This window comes from Bufo gargarizans, unplaced genomic scaffold (assembly GCF_014858855.1).
Source record: "Bufo gargarizans isolate SCDJY-AF-19 unplaced genomic scaffold, ASM1485885v1 original_scaffold_1852_pilon, whole genome shotgun sequence".
Taxonomy (NCBI): Eukaryota; Metazoa; Chordata; class Amphibia; order Anura; family Bufonidae; genus Bufo; species Bufo gargarizans.
Genome location: NW_025334544.1, coordinates 226,833 through 248,857, shown reverse-complemented (window position 1 = coordinate 248,857; position 22,025 = coordinate 226,833). Strand labels below are relative to the sequence as shown.

Genomic DNA, 22,025 nt, shown 5'->3' with positions numbered 1-22,025 from the left:
ACTTCGTGGGATCTGATTCGCTCATCTCTACTGACCAGCTTGTCGCTGATGTCATCACGGATGTGTGAATGAGGCCTTATATTGTGTGGCAGTGTATACAATAGAGGAGCAGCACATACAAAGCACACTGATATAGTGAAACCAGTGAGTGTTTGGCCTTAGAATATGTGACAACTTTGTCAGTTAGGCCTCATGCACACGACAGTATTTTTTCACGGTCTGCAAAACGGGTTCCGTTGTTCCGTGATCCGTTTCCGTTTTCGTGTGTCTTCCTTGATTTTTGGAGGATCACCAGACATGAAGGAAAGTGAAAAAAAATCTAAGTCAAGTTAGCCTTGCAAATTATAGGAAAAAAACGGACACGGATGACAATCTTGTGTGCCTCCGCGTTTTTTAGCGGTCCCATTGACTTGAATAGGACAGGTTATATTTTTTTGACGGACTGGAACCACGGATCACGGACGCGGATGACAAACGGTGCATTGAAAGTCAATGGGGACGCAGAAAATCACTAAAAACGGCACAACGGACACGGAATAAAACAACGGCCGTGTGCATGAGGCCATAGTGTAAGGAAGAAGAAGGAGGAGGAGGGTGGAGGGGGCAAACACAAATGCCTCCAACAAAAAACTGAAGTAAAATATAAAAGACATTTCTTATTTTGTTTCCCTTTGCATTTGAATTCTGAAGCAGAATAGTAATAATAACGAAAGGCTGATTATAAAGACTGATCACTGCCAGATTCACTGCATTTATCCACTGCACATATAGTACTGTTATTTGGATAGGACTCTGATGAGATAAACCTGTTATCTACTTTAGAAACCCCATTTTAAAGCACCCCATTTGTGAGTTAAAAAGGTTTTCGGGGCTCTTTTAAAAAATCCCAAAGTCTTCTCATCTGTGGATGAAAGCCTAAGGCCCCTTTCACACGGGCGAGTTTTCCGTGCGGGTGCGAAGCATGAAGTGAACGGGTGGCACCCGCACTGAATCCTGACCCATTCATTTCTATGGGGCTGTGCACATGAGCGGTGATTTTCACGCATCACTTGTGCGTTGAGTGAAAATCGCAGCATGCTCTATATTGTCCGATTTTCATACGACGCAGGCCCCATAGAAGTGAATGGGAAGCGTGAAAATCGCATAGCATCCGCAAGCACGGTTGCTAGGAGACGATCGGGATGGAGACCTGATCATTATTATTTTCCCTTATAACATGGTTATAAGGGAAAATAATAGCATTCTGAATGCAGAATGCATAGTAAAAGAGTGCTAGAAGGGTTAAAAAAATAAATAAAAAAATTTAACTCACCTTAGTCCACTTGATCGTGAAGCCCGGCATCTCCTTGTGTCTCCTTTGTTGAATAGGACCTGTGGTGAGCATTAAATATGAATGACGTCACTTCGATCATCACATGGTACGTCACATGATCTTTTACCATGGTGATTACCTGTATTTAATGATCACCACAGGTCCTATTCAACAAAGGAGACACAAGGAGATGCCGGGCTTTGCGATCAAGTGGACTAAGGTGAGTTACATTTTTATTTATTTTTTTAACCCTTTTAGCGCTCTTTTACTATGCATTCTGTATTCAGAATGCTATTATTTTCCCTTATAACCATGTTGTAAGGGAAAATAATACAATCTACAGAACACTGATCCCAAACCCGAACTTCTGTGAAGAAGTTCGGGTTTGGGTACCAAACATGCGTGATTTTTCTCACGCGAGTGCAAAACGCATGACAATGTTTTGCACTCGCGCAGAAAAATCGCGCATTTTTCCGCAACGCACCCGCCTCTTATCCGGGACAAAAATAAGACACCCGTGTGAAAGAGGCCTAAGAGTCCACGGCCAGTCTGAGCACAACGATGGATGGGTAAGTGCTGAGGAAACAATCTTTTGTGCACAAGTGAGATGACTTTCTCTGATTTTCTATAAAAAAAAGCTCAGAGGGCCCCTTACATAGCAGGGTGTATATTATCTAGGTAAAAAAAAAAAAAAACCACGCCCATATGACATAGATAGGTTTAGAGTATGACCTGCCTGACTGAGATCACCTTGGTGCTGGTGGGTGGCCACAGATGTGTTTTGATCAAAAAATATATTGGCTAAGAGTCTCAGATTTCATCATTAGGTCTCATGCATACGGACGTGTTCCGCGGCCGAGAGCGGACCGTGGAAACCCGGCCAGGATTCCTTCTGACAGCATAGATCATACCAGTGTAGTACTGTATTGCGGCGGCAGCAGGGAGCGCACGGCGTCATAGCAACCAATGACGCCGTGCGCTCCTGCTCTCAGCAGGAATCCAGCCCGTGGTTCCACGGACCGCTCACGGCCGTTAAACACGGCCGTGTGCATTAGGCCTTAGAGTGAGGGCTTAGTCCATATACTATGTTTGCATCTATTGTTTTAGTGCATTATTTTCCATGATTTTATAAATGTGGCCATGCACATCTGCATATTTACTATCATATTGTGCAGGATGTTTTGTATCTTTCTCTGTGATGTTTTTTGATTAGTCTTGAAAAAATGGCACCTTCAAGTGTAAATTCACTTCTAACTTGGGAGTAGCATTCTTGTGCACTTTTTCCCTGCCTATCCCACAGGCAAATTTGATTAGGTGGTACATATAGATGTGCATGCTCCTCCCCTCATTGGTTGCTTGATGCACACAGAGGTAACTAGGAGCAGCACACTATCTGTGCAGGGTCTGCCCTCCTGAACATAGATGCCCATATGGCATAGGTAGGTTTAGAGTAGGACCTGCCTGACTGAGACCACCTTGGCAATGGTAGGCGGGCACAGATGTGTTTTGATCAAAATATATTGGTATTGGCTGAGAGTCTCAGAGTGAGCCTTGGTCCATATCTTATGTTTGCATCTATTGTTTTAGTGCATTATTTTCTGTAATTTTGTATCTTATTTAGGACCCTGATGTGTTAGCCAGAGCAGAGAGTACCTATAAATGGGTTCTCTCTCTCTTTGGAGAACCTGTCTTGCTCAAGTGTTCCACAGACAGCTCACTGATTTCTACAAAAACGGTGTGATGCTTCATTTCCTCTCTATGGGCCCTGCAAGGAAATTGAACACTGCCTGCAAGGCAATACCTCTTGCACTGGCGCATGATGTGCCTAAATTATGTAGAGGCGTTGGCCTTTACCTAACTTATCCACCGTTGGCTTAAATCTATGCCATCTCCATTGGTGGCATAGATTTTGATCTTTTTCTACGCCTAAAATGAGATGAGCCAGCTGACCCGCCTCCTTCCCTAGCCACCCTCTTTTTAGACCTGACGTGAGAGGGGAAAAGTCACAGATTAGTCTGCAAATCCCCTTTACGACCGAATTGGCGTATATATAATAATACATGACCCCCATAGTTTAAAAATGAGCCAGGAACGGGGCGAAGAGTCAATGGCTTCTTCCCGTCAGACTCAGCTTGATTGACAAGTCTTTTCCTAAACACAAATACACAATCATACTAGTTCGGGCAGCATGAAGCGCCTGAATGGTTCCTTTAAATTGGATGCACAAGGCATTTATGATTACCTCTTGTAATGTCTCTCAGTATTCTTGTCTCAGTCAACTCCTTGCTATGTACTAACGTTGTGACACCACTAGCAGACTGTTGTGGTTAGGATACTGGTGACACACAGACACTTAGCTTTATTATAAGTAACAACAGTGGACTACATAGCAATATATACCATCAGGATATAGAACCACAAAAAATAGTGATCAATCCCTTTAGTAAAATGCAAAGCTCTAATGCTTTATATGTCCATTTCAAATTTTTCCCTTTGCATAACGGAATTGAAAAATCTGACTTGTGTTTTGCAAAGTAATCCTCTGCAGCGTTTCTAGCTGCCCGTGATGTCCTCCGCCTTCTTCATTATTTCATGCTCCAGGGACACACAAGACCTTGTCTCTTCTCTATCATTTAACGTGCCAGTCGTCTCAGGGTGAAAAGTTGCTAAACATGAAAAAAGGACAAGCATTTAAATTACAATCAAAAAATATTCTACACATGAAGGTGAGAAGAAAAAATACAAGTCTACTTTCTTTTGGAGCATGACCTGGAATAAGAGAAAATGGAAGTAAGAATTCAATTTCAGCTTCACCTTACAAGAACATAACTGGCCTCTAACCAATCCAGTATGATAGACCTACTGTAGATAGTCTTTCCACCTAATTTGGTTCAGGGTATGTTATGCATTCATATTTTGTCTCTGTCCTCAGCAGAGGCTCTCTTTCAATTAGGTTAACAGCTAAACTAATGGATATAGAGAGTCCTGATTCAGAGGAGTTAGGGTTATAATCAAATGAGGCAGTAGTCTTACTTTATCTGGTTTCATGTTTGAGCCTTCTGGAGATTTATATTTTATCTTTATCTAAGAACCTGTTCTAGTGTGAGGCTTGCTCTAAGCGTAATGTCATGATGAATAATAACATTTCAGTTACAGTACTGCAAAATTAAAATTGAAATAAGTATTTGTTTAAATTGACAAAAAATTATGATGAAAGCCAGTGTCAGATCCTAACAGTGACTGATGGACCCGATTATCTTATAATGGGGCCCACTGGGTTTTTTGCAGTGGCATACCTAGCATGGAAGCCGACTACGGAACAGCTGTGGGACCCAGGGGGGCTTGACATTAAACTGTTATTTCAACTCTCAACATAGATTCACTGCATTTTCTGGTAGCCACCACTAGGGGGTGCACAATATTATTTACAGCTTCCATTGATATGAATGGTAACTGTAATAAATTCCTTTGTAATGAGATACCCCTAGTCATGGCTGCAGGCTGAATGCAGTCAGTTTTATAGTTTACTATGTGAAGGGAAGCAGGAAATGTAATTATGCCAGTTGTCTGGTGTAACTAATGAGCACCATATTTATGAAGAATCAGATATACTTTGATCCTGGTTACACAGGAGGGGAAATACCTACATGATATCCTATTTGCCAACAGGCAACACAAACCCTTACTTAACCTGTAACCATTATACTGATAAAAATCTAAAATAGGTCCTTTATTTCAACTATTTAAAATTGGTAGAATTGATGATTGTTCTATTGATTGCACACTTTTTCAGGATTGGTCCCCATTAGTTTTACCTTCTGTTTGTGAGTCACTCCACCAATTTTAACTGATTGAAATAAAGGACATATTTTAGAATTAACAAATATTTATGAAGCACCTGTGGAAATCATAATGTGGGTGAAGTGATCCAGTGCACAGCTGCTCTAGAAGAGTTGCCATGCTGACCAACCAAGCCCTGACTGTGGCTCGACCTATCAGTGAACCTGCATACAGAGCCGATCAGCTTCCTGACTCGGGGTCCAATTCTATAGCTGCCATTTGCTTCTTGTCCTGGCTTGACTCGTCAGCTTGTTTCTGGATTAACCCCTTATCTACTGATCTGGTGTTCAATGAATCTACTGGCTTAGACTGCGGTGGCTTTGTACTTTTCTCCTTCTGGTACTTTGCATCTGACTAGTCTGTTATCTGTGGGCTTGAATCTGTTTTCTGCAGCTTGTCACCAAAAGTAACCTGATTTACAGCTGGCTCTGTTGAACGCTTATAAATAGCCCTTTTTAATCAAATCTTTTCCTTCATGAAAAATTTTCTTCACTTAAAGGGCTTCTGTCACTCCACTAAACTCATTTATTTTTTTTGGTCTCCCTACAATCCTTATGCTGCGATTTCTCAATATATATGGCTATTACACTGTTTGGTTCAGTAGTTCTATCAAAAAACGGACTTTTATATTATGCAAATTACCTCTCTAGCAGCAGGTAGGGTGGCTACCTGCTGCTAGCAGCCGCATCCTCCATTCATAATGACGCCCCCTCCTCATATTGATTGACAGGGCCAGCGGACGCGCTTGTCCTCTGACTGGCCCTGTCTGCGTTTTTAATCTCGCGCCGGTCTTCAGTTGGCGCAGGCGCACTCAGAGGAGGACGCTCGCTCGGCCGCTCCATCCTCAGTGCGCCTGTGCCGGGTGTACATGTGACGTAATCGGCGCAGGCGCACTGAGGATGGAGCGACCGAGCGTCCTCCTCTGAGTGCGCCTGCGCCAACTGAAGACCGGCGCGAGATTAAAAACGCAGACAGGGCCAGTCAGAGGACAAGCGCGTCCGCTGGCCCTGTCAATCAATATGAGGAGGGGGCGTCATTATGAATGGAGGATGCGGCTGCTAGCAGCAGGTAGCCGCCCTACCTGCTGCTAGAGAGGTAATTTGCATAATATAAAAGTCAGTTTTTTTATAGAACTACTGAACCAAACAGTGTAATAGCCATATATATTGAGAAATCGCTGCATAAGGATTTTAGGGAGACCAAACAAAAAAAATGAGTTTAGTGGAGTGACAGAAGCCCTTTAAAGGGTCTGTCTGAGATATACTGTATAAATATATTCCCATGTGCCTTATAACCTATCTAATAATACTTTTGCAATTTCCATTTTTCCTGTATAGTACCGGGATTCTGCAGGGCCAATGCGGGTCATGTGACCCGTATCGTCATCCACCAGGATCTCTGTACTGACATTTGGTGTACAGGCTTATCCCTGCCTTAGGGAGTGGCCCAGCTCTGTACACGAAATGTCAGAGCCTGGGTGCCCGCCCCTTCTCTCCCTGTATCTGGCTGCCGGCCGGCTCCTGTGAAGGATCGCACATGTGCAGTGTCCCACTACGTTATCGTGGGCACTGCAAAACTAGTTTTATTGTCATATATTATGCCTGTATGCTGTACTTCATCTCATGTCATATTCTCCCATGTCACTGTGATTTTATGTGTAAGATCCTTTATACAGGCCTAGGTAGGGTGCACTACACTAGTTTCTCCACTAGATGGGGCAGTGTTACAGTGTATATATAGCTTAGCTCAGGCCCAAGTTAGGGAGTGTCTAGTGACGTTTAGTCAGAGAGCAGCTATGATGTAGCTGCCTGCTGGAGGGAGGCCTCCTGCCTCTCTGCTCTCTCCCTGTTGGATCCACAGTCCAGGGTTAAAGCCTACCAGATTCAGCCTAGAGGTGAGAAATCTACTTCTATAGCTCACTCCTCCGGGGTGACCAGTGACAAGCTGCAAACAGCAAGTATTCAAGGAGATTAGTATATTTTATTCAAGTCAAAGGATAGCAAATAGCCATACTCAAAGGCTTCCCAGGCACCTTTGCAATTAGGTGTAGGACACAGCTTCCGGCATCCGCACCTCCAGTTTAAATCCTGAGGACAGTTAGGCCAACTGTCGGAAAAGCACTGGAAATAGAGGTTCAAGGATTCAGAAAACCACCTTTTAATTCAGGTTAGAATAAGGCGAGAGTTAATTACAGCCTAAGACTTTTTATACTTCAAAAGCATAGTCTGAAGCAGTAGCTTTCATATACAGTTAGGTCCATAAATATTGGGACATCAACACAATTCTAACATTTTTGGCCCTATACACCACCCCAATGGTGGTGTATTTTTGGCCCTATACACCACCCCAAGATGTGCTTTAACTGCAGACTGTCAGATTTAATTTGAGGGTATTTACATCCAAATCAGGTGAACGGTGTAGGAATTACAACAGTTTGCATATGTGCCTCCCACTTGTTACTGGGACCAAAAGTAATGGGACAATTGGCTTCTCAGCAGTTCCATGGCCAGGTGTGTGTTATTCCCTCATTATCCCAATTACAATGAGCAGATAAAAGGTCCAGAGTTCATTTCAAGTGTGCTATTTGCATTTGGAATCTGTTGCTGTCAACTCTCAAGATGAGATCCAAAGAGCTGTCACTATCAGTGAAGCAAGCCATCATTAGGCTGAAAAAACAAAAGAAACCCATCAGAGAGATAGCAAAAACAACGGTTTGGAACATTCTTAAAAAGAAGGAACGCATCGGTGAGCTCAGCAACACCAAAAGACCCGGAAGACCACGAAAAAAAACTGTGGTGGAAGACCCAAAAATTATTTCCCTGAAGAAAACACCCTTCACAACAGTTGGCCAGGAGGTAGGTGTATATGTGTCAAAGTCAACAATCAAGAGATGACTTCACCAGAGTGAATACAGAGGGTTCACCACAAGATGTAAACCATTGGTGAAGCCTCAAAAACAGGAAGGCCAGATTAGAGTTTGCCAAACGACATCTAAAAAAGCCTTCACAGTTCTGGAACAACATCCTATGGACAGATTAGACCAAGATCAACTTGTACCAGAGTGATGGGAAGAGAAGAGTATGGAGAAGGAAAGGAACTGCTCATGATCCTAAGCATACCACCTCATCAGTGAAGCATGGTGGTGGTAGTGTCATGGCGTGGGCATGTATGGCTGCCAATGGAACTGGTTCTCTCGTATTTATTGATCATGTGACTGCTGACAAAAGCAGCAGGATGAATTCTGAAGTGTTTCGAGCAATATTATCTGCTCATATTCAGCCAAATGATTCAGAACTCATTGGACGGCGCTTCACAGTGCAGATGGACAATGACCCAAAGCATACTGCAAAAGCAACCAAACAGTTTTTTAAGGGAAAGAAGTAGAATGTTATGCAATGGCCAAGTCAATCACCTGACCTGAATCCGATTGAGCATGCATTTTACTTGTTGAAGACAAAACTGAAGGGAAAAATGCCCCAAGAACAAGCAGGAACCGAAGGCAGTTGCAGTAGAGGCCTGGCAGAGCATCACCAGGGATGAAACCCAGCGTCTGGTGATGTCTATGCGTTTCAGACTTCAGGCTGCAATTGACTGCAAAGGATTTGCAACCAAGTATTAAAAAGTGAAAGTTTGATTTATGATTATTATTCTGTCCCATTACATTTGGTCCCTTAACAAGTGGGAAGCACATGTGCACACTGTTGTAATTCCTACACCGTTCAACTGATTTGGATGTAAATACCCTCAAATTAAAGCTGACAGTCTGCAGTTAAAGCACATCTTGTTCGTTTCATTTCAAATCCATTGTGGTGGTGTATAGAGCCAAAAGTGTTAGATTTGTGTCAATGTCCCAATATTTATGGACCTGACTGTATATAAAAGACAAAGAGCCTTTTTTACCTAAGGACTTACAATATCCTACCCCCGTATGCATGAGAGACTGTATTTCATATTTGGATGTACTAAAGACTGTATTTTATATCTGGATGTACTAGAGACTGTATTTCATATCTGGATGTACCAGAGACTGTATTTCATATCTGGATGTACTAGAGACTGTATTTCATATCTGGATGTACCAGAGACTGTATTTCATATCTGGATGTACTAGAGACTGTATTTCATATCTGGATGTACCAGAGACTGTATTTCATATCTGGATGTACTAGAGACTGTATTTCATATCTGGATGTACTAGAGACTGTTTTATACCTAGATATAACCATTACCATGAGCAACGTTCAGTAAAAGTTATAAGCTGGATTGCACCATCCTTGTCTCAGTCTCAAATTCCTCAGTTAACACTACAGTAAATGGTTGTACCACCATAAAAGGTACTGGCGTCACGACTACAAGGGACCTTGCCATAGGCACGTTAATACAGACCATCAAAGGCACCTCGACCCACCATCTGGCCTGTGTCCCTTACACCAGAGTGTGCCCCTAGAATTCCTGTGCCGTTCTACTCATCACTTATGCGAGCCTGCCCAGGGACGACATAACCGTGAGTAAACAGAAATTTATTTACCTCGGCCCATCTAATGCTCACCTCACATAAAATTCCCATGTCGGTCTGGCTCACTGCACATGTGCTATCTTTACCAGTGCCAGCAGCCCTGTGAAAACACCAGAGCCCTGACCCATTGGCGATCGGACCCCAAAGCCACCCCCCCTCCCCCCTGGACAACCGCATTACAAGTAGAGCCTTGCCCATGATTGAAGCTATATATAGCTGACAAAGATATATATATATATATATATATATATATATATGTGTATGTATATAGAGATATACTGAGCTATATCTCTATATACATATATCTATAGATATCATCTATATATGTATATGAAGATATACATTTGCTAATCTATATCTCTATATACATATATATACAGACGTGGACAAAATTGTTGGTACCCTTTGGTCAATGAAAGAAAAAGTCACAATGGTCACAGAAATAACTTTAATCTGACAAAAGTAATAATAAATTAAAATTCTATAAATGTTAACCAATGAAAGTCAGACATTGTTTTTCAACCATGCTTCAACAGAATTATGTAAAAAAATAAACTCATGAAACAGGCATGGACAAAAATGATGGTACCCCTAGAAAACACAGAACATAATGTGACCAAAGGGACATGTTAATTCAAGGTGTGTCCACTAATTAGCATCACAGGTGTCTACAACCTTGTAATCAGCCATTGGGCCTATATATATGGCTCCAGGTAATCACTGTGTTGTTTGGTGATATGGTGTGTACCACACTCGACATGGACCAGAGGAAGCAAAGGAAAGAGCTGTCTCAAGAGATCAGAAAGAAAATTATAGACAAGCATGTTAAAGGTAAAGGCTATAAGACCATCTCCAAGCAACTAGATGTTCCTGTGAGTACAGTTGCACATATTATTCATAAGTTTAAGATCCATGGGACTGTAGCCAACCTCCCTGGACGTGGCCGCAGGAGGAAAATTGATGACAAATCTAAGAGACGGATAATCCGAATGGTAACAAAAGAGCCTAGAAAGACTTCTAAAGAGATTCAAGGTGAACTTCATGCTCAAGGAACATCAGTGTCAGATCGCACCATCCGTCGTTGTTTGAGCCAAAGTGGACTACATGGGAGACGACCAAGGAGGACACCATTGTTGAAAACGAATCATAAAAAAGCAAGACTGGAATATGCCAAACTACATGTTGACAAGCCACAAAGCTTCTGGGAGAATGTCCTGTGGACAGATGAGACAAAAATCGAAGTTTTTGCCAAGGCACATCAGCTGTATGTTCACAGACGAAAAAATGAAGCATATCAAGAAAAGAACACTGTCCCTACTGTGAAACATGGAGGAGGCTCTGTTATGTTCTGGGGCTGCTTTGCTGCGTCTGGCACAGGGTGTCTTGAATCTGTGCAGGGTACAATGAAATCTCAAGACTATCAAGGAATTCTAGAGAGAAATGTACTAGCCAGTGTCAGAAAGCTTGGTCTCAGTCGCAGGTCATGGGTCTTGCAACAGGACAATGACCCAAAACACACCGCTAAAAACACCCAAGAATGGCTAAGAGGAAAAAATTGGACTATTCTAAAGTGGCCTTCTATGAGCCCTGACCTCAATCCTATTGAGCATCTTTGGAAGGAGCTGAAACATGCAGTCTGGAAAAGGCACCCTTCAAACCGGACACAACTGGAGCAGTTTGCTCATGAGGAGTGGGCCAAAATACCTGCTGAGAGGTGCAGATGTCTCATTGACAGTTACAGGAAGCGTTTGATTGCAGTGATTGCCTCAAAAGGTTGCGCAACAAAATATTAAGTTAGGGGTACCATCATTTTTGTCCATGCCTGTTTCATGAGTTTATTTTTTTACATAATTCTGTTGAAGCATGGTTGAAAAACAATGTCTGACTTTCATTGGTTAACATTTATAGAATTTTAATTTATTATTACTTTTGTCAGATTAAAGTTATTTCTGTGACCATTGTGACTTTTTCTTTCATTGACCAAAGGGTACCAACAATTTTGTCCACGTCTGTAGATGGTATATATAGATATATATGTATACAGTGTTATAGATCAGTAAACATATCTCCAACTAGGGCTGCAGTAAACGATTATTTGAGTAATCGAGTATTCTATTGATTATTTTTTACGATTAATCGAGCAATCTAATAAGAAAAAAATGAATTAATAGACTGTTTTCCTTTATAAAAGCTCATCAGACCCCCTGCCATCAGTCACCAACACCCTTCGTTCCACCCTTTGCGATCAGCCCAAGTGCATCAGTTCCCCCAGTGCCATCAGCTCCACTATCCCCCAGTGCCATCAGCTCCCCCCCACCCCAGTGCCATCAGCTCCACTATCCTCCAGTGAAACCAGCTCCCCCCACCCCAGTGCCATCAGCTCTGTTCCACCAGTGCCTTCAGCTGTCCCCCACCCTAGTGTCTTCAGATGCACTGCCCCAGTGCCATCAGCCCCTCCATGCCATCCATTGCCATGTCCCTGACTCCCCCAGTGCCATCAGATCAGCCCCTCCATGTCCCCCAGTGCCATCAGAGAAGCCCCTCCATGTCTCCCAGTGCCATCAGATCCCCCCTCCGTGTCTCCCAGTGCCATCAGATCAGCCCCTCCATGTCCCCCAGTGCCATCAGATCAGCCCCTCTATGTACTTGTGCCATCAGATTAGCCCCTCCATGTCCCCCAGTGCCATCAGATTAGTCCCTCCATGCCCCCACTCCCCCAGTGCCATCAGATCAGCCCATCCATGGCTACCAGTGCCATCAGATCAGCCCCTCCATGTCCCCCACTCCCCCAGTGCCATCAGATCAGCCCCTCCATGTCCCCCAGTGCCATCAGATCAGTCCCTACATGTCACCCAGTGCCATCAGATTAGCCCCTACATGTCACCCAGTGCCATCAGATTAGCCCCTACATGTCACCCAGTGCCATCAGATTAGCCCCTCCATGTCCCCCAGTGCCATCAGATTAGCCCCTCCATGTCCCCCAGTGCCATCAGATTAGCCCCTCCATGCCCCCTACTCCCCCAGTGCCATCAGATCAGCCCATCTACGTCCCCCAGTGCCATCAGATCAGCCTCTCCATGTCCCCCAGTGCCACCAGATCTGCCCCTCCATGTCCCCCAGTGCCACCAGATCAGCCCTTTCATGTACCCCAGTGCCATCAGATCTGCCCCTCCATGTCCACCAGTGCCACCAGATCAGCCCCTCCATGTCCACCAGTGCCATCAGATTAGCCCCTCCATGTCCCCCAGTGCCATCAGATTAGCCCCTCCATGTCCCCCAGTGCCATCAGATTAGCCCCTGCATGTCCCCCACTCCCCCAGTGCCATCAGATCAGCGCCTCCATGTCCCTCACTCCCCCAGTGCCATCAGTCAGCCCCTGCATGTCCCCCACTTCCATCTGCTCCTCCATGCCATCCATTGGCGGCTGTCCCCCTTCAGTGCCATGTCCCCAGTGCCAGTGAAATAAAGTGCTTACTTTTCCTGTAGGGGCGCCGCTCCACAGCTCCTTCCTCTTCTTCTCTGTGCTCTGCACTGGATCCTGACGTCACACAGCGTCGGGTCATAGTGCAAACTTACGTGCACTATGACCTGACGATGTGTCAGGATCCAGTACAGCGCGGTACGGGCCGGAGGGTGACTACGGAGCGGTAAGTAATAGCAAGTGCTTCACTCCCGCTCCGTGGTCACATGACACAAACGAATCATCGATGCCAAAAATTTGCATCCATGATTTTTTTGTATATAATTACTTGGTTCAATTGAGTAAGGCTACTTTCACACTTGCGGCAGAGTGATTTGTCAAGCAGTTCCGGATCCGGCAAGACGTATACAAACTGATGGCATTAGTAAGACTGATCAGGACCCTGATCAGTCTTTAAAATGCCTGATCAGTCAGAAAAATGCAATGAAATGCCGGATCCGTCTTTCCGGTGTCATCCTGCAAAACGCATCCGGCATTCATTTTTTTTACTGGAAGGACGGATCCGGGAATCCGGTATTTTGAATGCCGGATCCGGCACGAATACATTCCTATGGAAAAAAATGCTGGCATTCAGGCAAGTCTTCAGCTTTTTTCGTCGGAGATAAAACCGTAGCATGCTGCGGTTTTCTCTTTTGCCTGATCAGTCAAAAAGACTGAACTGAAGACATCCTGATGCATCCTGGACGGCATGCTCTCCATTCAGAATGCATGAGGATAAAACTGGTCAGTTATTTTCCGGCATTGAGCCCTTGTGACGGAAAGAAAAACGCTAGTGTGAAAGTACTCTAATCGTTTCAGCCCTAATGGCAACTGCAACATTTTGTGATCCTCACCACTTTCAACTATGTAAAAGATTAGACCTGGATTATGACTCATTTACTATGTGTGACTTTTGCAAAAGTTGTAAAAAAGTCACAATCTACACAAGGCAACCTTCTGGTCTACTTTTACATTGAAAGGTGTAAACCACATGCACTCACGCCACAAAGCAAAGCCAGACTTAAAACTGACATAAAAATAACCTCAAATAATAAATGACCCCCAAAGTATTGTAGCAAAGATCAGCTCAACAAGATCTTCTGTAAATCTGATGTACTAGATTATAAAATGCTAATAGCATCCAAGACAGCACTACCCTGTAAGTAACTGAAGAGATCTCACTTTCGGGGTAGTGCTGTCTTCTTTGTTTGCCTGTGGGATAAATGAAACGATAATGGTTATTTTATGATACTAATGTTCAGCTCATGACAAATCAATTTGTATCTCATAATGTGACCTACCAAAGCCTCTATAACATAGAAAAATCTAGAGGAGCTAGAACATTACCCTCAAAGGAGTAACTAGCAGTACCTGAGCATCCATACAGGGATCCTAAGCACAATGATGACATTCTGTTGGACCCACTTAGGCACCAGAGCCTGGGTGCAACTGCTACCTCTGTAATTCTTATAGCCTCTGCCCCTCACTGAATAACTGAAATTAAAACTGAGAAAAAGGTCAATATTGGTCACAGAAAATAACTTTAAAGGGAACCTGCCACCCGGATTTTGGGTATAGAGCTGAGGACATGGGTTGCTAGATGGCCGCTAGCACATCCGCAATACCCAGTCCCCATAGCTCTGTGTGCTTTTATTGTGGGAAAAAAACTATTTGATCCATATGTAAATTACCCTGAGATGTGTCCTGTATGTGAGATGAGTCCAGCGTGAAGGAGCGCAGCACCGCCCTGCATCCCCAGAATCTCCTCTGTAGCCAGAGCGCCGTAATCTCGCGATGCGCGAGCTAGCGCATGCGCAGTGTCCTCATAGTGTTCCTTCCCTGTGCTAGCATCAGCCTCAGGGAAGGAACAGTGCATGTGCTAGCTCACGCATTGCGAGATTACGTCGCTCTGGCTGTCTGACGTCGGGGAGCAAGGATGCAGGGCGGTGCTGCGCTCGTTCACGCTGGACTCATCTCACATACAGGACACATCTCAGGGTAATTTGCATATGGATCAAATTGTTTTTTTTTCCACAATAAAAGCACACAGAGCTATGGGGACTAGGGTACTGCGGATGTGCTAGCGACCATCTAGCAACCCATGTCCTCAGCTCTATACATCAAATCCCGGTGACAGGTTCCCTGTGGGGATAGATTCTCAGCTTTTGCCAGGAGTTGTTGTTGAGGCAACCATAAGACACCCAGCAAGTATTGTGTATTCTAATAAGTAGAACCCATGAATGATAGTAGCTGGGTGTAATACAGTTTAATTCTATTAGTTTTATAGGGTAATTTCCAAGCAGGTTGTTGCCCATGGTGGACGTAGCAAAAAAAGACTCCCCTCTTCCCCAGCACCACAGTCTGCCCAGCTTATCAACTGATCATCCTTCAAATATTGTAGGGGCTAAATACTGCAGGTCCAAAATGAGACTTCTGTGATTCTGATACAGAGCTTTCCTTCCTACTGTATATATTTTTATAACATTCTTTTGCCTGCAGCCACCTCTAGATGGAGCTAACTGCATATGAACAAGGACAGCTCTCATTGAACTGTATAATAAACACATATGGAGTGAGCTACTGCTACAGGTGGAAGAATTTGATCATTCAATGCTTTGTTCACACTGGTGTCATGGTTTGCAATCAGAACAGAAGCCATCACGCTATGCAGGATCTATTGAACATCATTTTGAATGGTGGAGATGGAAAACTTAGGGTCATACTTAAGGCTACTTTCACACTAGCGTTTTCAATTCTGCTATTGAGATCCATCATTCCGTTCCGTTCCGTTTGGTTGCGTCCCCATTGCGGACAGAATAACACTGCAAGCAGCGTTTTTCTGTCTGCGATGTAGTGCGGAGCAAGACGGATCCGTCCTGACACACAATGTGAGTCAATGGGGAAGGATCTGTTTTCTCTAACAATTGAAAACGGATCCTTCCCCCATTGACTTTCAATGGTGTTCATGACGGATCCGTCATGGCTATATAAGACATAATACAACCGGATCCGTTCATGACGGATGCATGCAGTTGTATTTTTGTAACGGAAGTGCATAAAAAAATGGATCCTATGCAATCCTATGCATAACTGATGCAACAGGATCCGTTTTTTTACAGGATCCTGTTTTTTCCCCTCTCTCCCTTCTTCTGACGGATCAGAAGAATGGAACGCTAAATGGTGATGTGAATGCACCCTAATTGGGGAACCCTTTTAGGGTTAAGGCCAGCTATATTATAAAATCTCTTTTGTGTTGGCCAAAACCAAGCATTAAGTCAATTTTCACCAAAAATATAACATGTCTATTGCAATAAAAATAGTATGCAAATTGGCTCATGTGCGATCAAACCAGAGACTATTCAAGAAAAAAAAAAAAACACTGCCGTTTCAGGATACTTGATCCTCATTTGTGGAGGCCAGGGGACCTGCATGGGATACCTTTGTTTGCATACGTATTTTTCCATAGAGCAGTCATCAAGTTGCTCCTGATCACAACAATTTTTTAAAGTATATGGACAATTACACAGATTCCAAATATGGTGCCTAATTTTATATTTGGATGTTTTCCCTTCTTGTCAAAATGGGTCCAAAAGATCTATATGTGTATGTCATGCCCATATTGCATTTTTTTCTCAAATCAATTATTTGTCCTTGTCGGCATTGGAACTGTTTAACATTATGTAATTACTCAGAGCTGAGGTGTCTACTTCTGAAAAGTTTGTTAAGCAATAACAGAACTAACAAAATCACCAAAGCTCAAACTGATGCCTTTCAAAGGTCAGTCATGGTGGCAAAACCTGCATTCTCCTGTTCTCTTCTGAGTGTTTGGAAACCCATTAAAACCCATTAGCATCTGCAGATAAAATCTAGCAAGCTAAGTGTTGGCTAAATCCCAGAACACAGCAGCTCATTCATTTCTGTGACCGGTGGTTTATACTTTACATTAAGGAAACTTGACATCATCTAAAGACCAAGCCACCAAGCTAAATGTAATCATATTGTATATCACAGCTTTGTTCATATGTCTAAAATGATGGCACAAAACCTTACAATTATATTTCATTTTGATGCTGAATTCACCCTTTTCTGTATAATTTCACAGTACAATAGTTTTCTATCTTGTCTTAGTCGATGGCACTCTTCACACTGATCATTTTAGTTCATGTCTAGAACTTCTTATCTACTCTTCCAGCAAGTACAATGATACCTAACATACAGTGAAGTAAGAGCCAGGAAGTGAAGGACAGTGGAAGATATATCGCTCCATAACAATTAAGATTTGTGCTCGGATCGGCTCATTACGAGAGGGTCCCCTACCTAAGCCTATGCTCCCCCCCCCTACCTAGAAGCAGCAGAGTTATGCCGGAACTGCTTATCGAAGGGTAGCCTAGAGGGGGCCACACCAATGATGAGTCCTGAGAAGAAGGGAGGGCTTCTGGGTGGGTCGAAAGCATTCGAACCGACAAGTGGGGGCAGGAGAGCCAGGTTTAAATAATTAAAGCCCCGCCTCCCCTCACACAAACACGGCACTCTTTAATTGCCTACCACTTGTGCTCGGATCGGCTCATTACGAGAGGGTCCCCTACCTAAGCCAATGCTCCCCCCCCCCTACCTAGAAGCAGCAGAGTTATGCCGGAACTGCTTATCGAAGGGTAGCCTAAAGGGGCCAAAAGAACCATGCATAGGAGTTTTGAAAGACTTTGATAACAGAAACTACAAAACCAAAACTCGGAAAGCCAGTGACATTTTGTATTAACCCCTTAAGGACACAGGGCGTACAGGTACGCCCTTGTGCCCTGGTACTTAAGGACACAGGGCGTACATGTACGCCCTGTGCATTTTCAATCACCGCCGCGCAGCCGGCGGCGATCGGAACCCCGTGCCTGCTCAAATCATTGAGCAGGCACTTGGGGCAAATGCGTCGGGGGGTCCGGTGACCCCCCCATGTATGCGATCGCAGAAAACCACAGGTCAATTCAGACCTGCGGTTTTCTGCTGTTTCCGGGTTATTCGGGTCTCTGAAGACCCGATAACCCGGAACAGGATGGTGATGGTGGTGTGATTTCACTCCACCAATCACCATCCAGCGATCCTGAGTGGTGATGGTGACATCACCACTCAGGATCGCTTTCTGATTGGTCTGTGGGCGGTCCGGCGGCAGATTCAAAAGAGGCAGGCGCCCCTCTCCTCCTCCTTTTGTGTTCCGGAGCCGGAGGAGAGAGGAGCTGCCTGCACGTGTCTACTGCCACCGCTGCACCGCTGCCTGCACCCGATCTGTGCCCCCCAGGACCCGATCTCTGCCCCCAGCACCCCATCAGGTACATAGGGACAGCTAGGGAAAGTTTGGTTTAGGCAGGGAAAAAAAAGGGAAAGGTAGTTTTTTTGAACTTTTATTGCATGACCCCAGTTAGGGTGTCTGGGGTCCACAGCACAGCTGTGTGACCCTAGACCCCCCAGGGGTGCTGCCATTTGCCCCCCCCCCACCTTTTTTGGGGTGCTTTTTTTTTTTTTTGCGTACGCTGACTGTGGCCGGCACTTAGCGTCCGGCCACTGTTAGCGCATCGCACACCCCACCGCTGATCAACTTCGGACGGTTGATCAGCAGTTTTGAATTTTTTTTCCCCACATTTTTTGCCCTTTTTTTAGTTAGTTTATTTATTTTTTCTGTTAGTTTTAGGGTGAGTTCGTGAACACCCGTGCCCCCTCACACACGCACACCAAATAAAGAGTTACACACACGCACATATACACGCAGACACACACTCCCCTATGGCCCGCCGGACGTTCTCGGCCGAGGAGGCATACGCCCAGCTTGCCTCCGAGTCCGAGAGTTCCAGTGAGGATGAGGATGACCCCACATTCCTGTTGTCATCCGCATCCTCCTCATCATCTAGCGATGATGATGAGCCCCCAAGGCGGCGGAGACGCTGCCAGGCGGAGCAAGGGGGCCGCCATGTTAGGGACCCTGTGGCCCACACTAGTACGAGCAGCTCTGGGGCTCGTACTAGTTTCCCGGCCCACCAGTTAAATCCACCGGAGCACCCTGCCAGTGAACTTGTCTGGTGTAGCCCAGAGCGATACGAGCCCGTGATTCCTGATTTCGTAGGCCAATCAGGAATCCAGATTTCCACAGTGGGCTACACTGAATATGACTTTTTTTGTCATTTTTTCAGTGACCCACTGGTAAATCTGATGGTGGAGCAGACGAATCTGTACGCCCAACAGTTCGTCGCTCAACACCCGGGCTCCTTTTTGGCCAGGCCCGGTGGCTGGACGCCGGTCAGTGCAGCCGAAATGAGGACATTTTGGGGCCTCGTGCTGCATATGGGCCTGGTCAAGAAACCCAGTGCCAGGCTGTACTGGAGTGGGGACGTCCTATATCAGACCCCACTTTACAGTACGGTTATGACACGCTCCCGGTTTGAGGCCATCCGGAAATGTCTGCATTATTCCGATAATGCAGCATGTCCACCCCGAGGTGATCCTGCCCATGACCGTCTGTATAAGATACGGCCGGTCATCGATCACTTTGGGGCCAAATTCATGGAGGCCTATGTACCTGGAAGGGAGGTCGTGGTTGATGAGTCTCTCATTGCGTTCAAGGGGAGACTCATTTTCCGCCAGTATGTGCCTTCCAAGCGGGCGAGGTATGGCGTGAAGCTATACAAAATTTGTGAGAGTACCTCAGGGTACACTTACAAATTTCGTGTATACGAGGGGCGAGATTCCCGGATTCAACCCCCAGAATGTCCCCCCACTCTGGGTGTTACCGGGAAACTTGTGTGGGACCTTATGCACCTGCTGGATAAGGGTTACCACTTGTACGTGGATAACTTTTATACCAGTATCCCCTTGTTCCAGTCCCTTGCCGCCAGATCCACGTCCGCTTGTGGGACCGTGCGGAAAAATCAACGCGGCCTCCCTGCCCAGCCCCTCCAGGTACCTATCCCCAGGGGTGAGACCCGTGCCCTTACCACTGGAAACCTGTTGCTGGTCAGGTATAAGGACAAGAGGGATGTCCTTATGCTGTCCACAATTCATGGTAACGGCATCACCCCTGTCCCTGTGCGAGGTACCGCGGCAACAGGTCCTCAAGCCCGATTGTATCGTCGCCTACAATCGGTATATGGGAGGAGTTGATCTCTCGGATCAAGTCCTCAAGCCATATAACGCCATGCGCAAAACCCGGGCATGGTACAAAAAAGTTGCGGTCTACTTGGTACAGGTTGCCATGTACAACTCTTTTGTACTATCCCGAAGCGCTGGCAGCACAGGGACATTCCTCCAGTTCTATGAGGCAGTCCTCAAGGCCCTGATCTTTTCGGACCGGGAAAGAGCAGGCCGGAGTACCTCGGGAACTGTAGGCGCCCGGATCGTCCCTGGCCAACACTTTCCAGGTGTGGTCCCCCATACTGGAAAGAAGGGACGAACCCAAAAAAAGTGCAGAGTGTGTCACAGGAGGGGGATACGGAAGGACACGACTACTCAGTGCGACACATGCCCCGATCATCCGGGCCTCTGCATTGACGGTTGCTTCAGGGAGTATCACACTTCCATGGAGTACTAAATTTATATCCCAATTTAGCACTGACATCGGATAAAAAAAAAAATGGTTCTCAAACTTGAGACACCCAAAAAAACTAAAATAATTTATTAAAAGTAGACATAGGTATTGCCGCGTCGGTAATAATCTCCTCTATAAAAATGCCCCATGACCTAACCCCCCAGATTAACACGGTCCAGAAAAAAAAAAAAAAGGTGCTAAAAAAGTTTTTTTTTGTCACCTTACATAATAAAAAGTTTAATAGCAAGCGATCAAAAAGTCATATAGCCCCCAAAATAGTGCCAATAAAACCGTCCGCTCATCCCGGAAAAAATGAGCCCCCACATAAGATAATTGGCTAAAATAAAATAAAAAAAATGACACTTAGGCCTCTTTCACACGGGCGTCATGTTTTTTGCCCGGATAAGAGGCGGGTGCGTTGCGAGAAAATGCGCGATTTTTCCAGCGCAAGTGCAAAACATTGTCATGCGTTTTGCACTCGCGTGAGAAAAATCGCGCATGTTTGGTACCCAGACCCGAACTTCTTCACAGAAGTTCGGGCTTGGGATTGATGTTCTGAAGATTGTATTATTTTCCCTTATAACATGGTTATAAGGGAAAATAATAGCATTCTGAATACAGAATGCATAGTATAATAGTGCTGGAGGGGTTAAAAATAATAAAAAAGTTAACTCACCTTCTCCTCTTGTTCGCTGTAGATGCTGGTCTGTTCTTTAGCTGTGGGCTGAATGACCTGAGGTGATGTCAGATCACATGCTCCAATCACATGGTCCATCACCATGGTGATAGAGCATGTGATCTGACGTCATCAAAGGTCCTTCAGCCCACAGCTAAAGAACAGACCGGCATCTAGGCGAACAAGAGGAGAAGGTGAGTTAACTTTTTTATTATTTTTAACCCTTCCAGCACTATTATACTAAGCATTCTGTATTCAGAATGCTATTATTTTCCCTTATAACCATGTTATAAGGGAAAATAATACAGTGAATAGACTGTCACCTAGAACCCATGCGTGAAAATCGCACCGCATCCGCACTTGCTTGCGGATGCATGCGATTTTCACGCAACCCCATTCATTTCTATAGGGCCTGCGTTACGTGAAAAACGCACAAAGAGGAGCATGCTGCGATTTTCACGCAACGCACAAGTGATGCGTGAAAATCACCGCTCGTGTGCACAGTCCCATAGAAATGAATGGGTCAGGATTCAGTGCGGGTGCAGTGCGTTCACCGCACGGATCGCACCCGCACGGAAAACTCGCCCGTGTGAAAGGGGCCTTAGACTTTAGAGATACCCAAAAAAAATGTTGTATCAAAAAAGATAATATAGTCAA

At 44.9% G+C, this 22,025-nt stretch overlaps 1 protein-coding gene across 2 annotated transcripts in view; it reads right to left on the bottom strand.

The window, feature by feature from the left end:
• Positions 1–2,761: 2,761 nt before the first annotated feature.
• Positions 2,762–22,025, bottom strand: part of RELL2 (RELT like 2) — a 98,753-nt gene continuing 79,489 nt past the window's right edge. For both annotated transcript variants that reach the window (XM_044274590.1, XM_044274591.1), the window contains exon 7: positions 2,762–3,978. The gene's annotated coding sequence lies outside the window, so the exon portion shown is untranslated. The remainder of the gene's footprint in view (positions 3,979–22,025) is intronic.